This window comes from Nannospalax galili, unplaced genomic scaffold, assembly GCF_000622305.1.
Source record: "Nannospalax galili isolate Female #2095 unplaced genomic scaffold, S.galili_v1.0 scaffold131, whole genome shotgun sequence".
NCBI classification, from domain to species: domain Eukaryota; kingdom Metazoa; phylum Chordata; class Mammalia; order Rodentia; family Spalacidae; genus Nannospalax; species Nannospalax galili.
This window is the reverse complement of record NW_008332088.1, coordinates 5,211,529-5,215,105: the sequence shown is the minus strand read 5'-3', so window position 1 is coordinate 5,215,105 and position 3,577 is coordinate 5,211,529.

The following is a 3,577-nucleotide window of genomic DNA, read 5'->3' as shown; positions in this document are numbered from 1 at the left end:
ATTGAGAAACACTTTACACTGCTTTCTGTAGTGGTTCTTCTGAGGTACATTCTTTCTAAAAATTTGTGACAGTGTTTCTACTGCCAGTACTTGCTTGAAAATAGTCATTATAATGAAAACAGAGGGGATAATTCATTGTGGTTTTCATTTACATTTCCTTAATCATTAATGATAATACATGATTATTTTTTAATAAAATGGAAAAACTTACTACTTAGTTGTAATGCATATTTTTATTTTTAATATTTTGAGACAGTCTTTTCTGTGTCCCCACATGGCCTGATACTTACTATCTGGACCTGGTAGCCTCAGTCTCACAGATATCTGCTTGCTTCTGCCTCCCAAGTGCTGGGATTAAAGATGTGAGCCATCTTAGGGGGGGGGGTCCGTATTGCATATTTTAATTGGGATGTTTGTATTGGCTACTTGAGTTGTAGCTCCTGATATATTCTTGCTGTTATCAGCTTGCTGAATGTAAGTTTTCAGATGGTTTCCCCATTGTATAAGTTCTATTTCCTCTCTGTTGATTAATTTACTGTGAAGTAAGATTTAGTTTAACAGACTCTCGTGTGTTTATTTTAACCCATGCCAGTATGTGGGCAGGTTTCTTCATGATTTCTCCTAGCAGTTTCAAAGTTCCCGATCTCACATTTAAGTATATTTTGCTAACTAGTAATAGATAGAGGTCTAAAATTCTTCTGCATGTGGATATCATTTTTCCTTCCAGAATCATGTATTGAAAGCATTATCTTTCTCCATTGTATATTTTTAGAATCTTTGTTGAAGGTCAGTTGATTGTATACATGGATTTAGTCCAGGCTTCTTAATCTGTCCCTTGACTCTGTGTTTATACCAATACCATGCTGCTTTGATCACACAGTTGCAGTGTATTTAGACACCACATAGTAACAGACTTCTTTGGTCTTTTTGAGCAAGATAGATTCGTATATGCAATTTTGTTATTCCACTATTCCATACAAAAATTAAGATGTTTTTCTCATTCTGTAACCACATTCACTTTATAGTATGAGCAAAGTCATTATTAACTTCTCTCATCATTTTCCCATTATGTTCTTTCTCACAGTTTCAGACTCTGTTATAGCTCTGTTCTGTCCATGTACCATATCAACCTATCTTCTTCTAGGGAATACAACATCTTAACCAATTAAATTGAAGAAATATAATTGTCTTGAATTCTCTGCCTGGTAGTTTTCATTCAAGTTATACATGCATCTGGCTCTCCTCATTTTTTAACTATATCTTTCTTCCTGTTTGTGTTTCTTATAATTTTTATTTAATAGCTATATATATTTTCTAGGTCTGTAGACACTGAGACAAGTATTAATGTTCTAGAGTGTGAAACTATTTTATACTTCGCTAAGCCTTTGGAGCACGAAGTTTAGTCATTCTAGTCAAAAGAGGAATTATAATTTTATAATTGTTATTCCTTATTCTCATTGCACCACTGATTCAAATTTTTCTACATATGTCTTCTAGTTTAAAGTGGGTCTTTTATTGGATTTTTATCAATGTCCGCCTCATTCTTTGCTTTAATTCTCTGCAATTTTGCATCAAAGAGAATTTTTCTACTCAATTATGCCCTTTTCAAATGATAGAATGGTGGTATTATTTATGCTACTGTTAGAAATGTGTGGTGGAATTGGTGAGTTGGATATTCTCTGGTTTTTTGATTTTCCTCAATTTTAGGCAAGAAATGTGTTCTTATTTTCACACTGGTGAGCTCTCCTTTCTAGTGATACCCCTTGATCCACAGTGCGGGACTCTCTAAGAATTAGTGTTGAATGCCTACAGCTCTTCCTCAGGGATGAAAGCATGTTTTGAGATGCCTTTTTCATGATTAATTTGCAAGATAGCACTTTGCTAAATTATTCCTATTGCTAAGACTGAACTTCATCCCTTTCCTCATGAACATCTCCTATAATGAAGGGACTTCTGTTCTTTCACCCTAACTTTCATGACCATTTCTTGAGATCTATGGAGAAACTTTCAGACATGGATCATGTCTGTGTTTTTTTTTTTTAGCTCCGAAGAAGACGTTGCTCCCACACCAGTCCAAACTCCTTATTTAATAATTTGTTGAAAAATTAGGTAAGTTCCTTTTTCTTGCTAGTTGGTTTATTGCATCTGTCCCGCGTCGTGGTTTGTGTCCTAGCTCTCTGTGAGTGGTCCTGCCTGTCTTTTGTTAAATTAATATTTAGCTCATTATACTGTGAGCACAGTTCATTGATAAGCTTAAGAAAAACTTGACATAATCTGTTCTTTGCAGTACTATATATTCCAATAAGGAGCTTGAAATTCCATTCCCCTTGTCTAGGATAGTAGTCAGTTCTGATATGGAAATGTGTCTGATCCTTATAGAGTCCTTATCCTTACTAAAGGAAACTTAAAGAAAACTCCTTAGTGTCAGTAAGAGTAGTCAGAGTCTTAAAGAGACAATAATATATGTTCTCTCTTTCCCTGGGTGGCTGAATAGATGTCAATCCTTACTTAAGACCATCAATAGCTGAGTATGGATCTGCTTACCTCTCCTAAATCCCCACACTCCAGAGGCAGCTGAGGGAAAAGTCTCACAAGTTTAAGGTCAGCTTAGGAAACACCGTATTGGACATTCTAGTCTGCATATTAAATTCCTTTCTCAGAGAGTGGGAGGGAACGTGAAAGGAAAGAAAAAGGGAGGGAGGGAGAGTGGGAGAGGGAAGAGAATGGGGGGTAGGGGAGATTGGTAATTTTGTTTCAAGAGATCTAGTAAGAATCTTTGCCTTGAATACCTACTATGAAGAAGGATTATTTATAATTTCAAAACAAGTACCATAGGCTGATATAATGAATACATTTCCTGTAACTTTATACTTTTAATAAATGCTCTTTCTAAAAAATTGGAATAATCGTTTATTATTTTATGAGAATATTTTACTATAAACTCCATATTATGAACACTTACTCTGTGTACAATAAAATTAGTAGAATTATACTAAATTTATTGTACACACAATAAATGAATTATACTAGATTTAGTATATTCATTATAGTAGATTGTATGTTAAGGGTCATTGCCACACAATGCAGGCATTGCATAACATACGGTGTCATTATTAGTTCATTAGTAAGCTAGACTGCCAAAGTTGGGTATTTAGTTGTACTAATGTTTCTTTGCTTCATTTGATACTTTGAAATTGCAGTCATTGAACATTGTGCACATTTTGAGTATGTGGTAGGCACAACCTGAAAGAATATGCTTGGCTTCTTTTCTTTTTTGTTCAATCTTGAATTATGTGAATTTGCATTTCACAAGGCAATATTGTTCAAATCTTTGGGTTTGCATCTGAAGCAATTAATTTGACAATAAATGCATGGATGATTATTTATTCTTTTTCTGTCTTCGATAGCTTTCTGTTATATTAAAATGACATCACTTATACTTTTAGTGTGTGTAGTTTCTTAATACCTCATATTTCAACTATTAAAAGACATTCTTCCTTTTCTACACAGGGAACTTGAAATTAAGTCAAGCATGTTTCTAAAATGTCTGAAATTTTATATTTTAAAGAAACTTTTA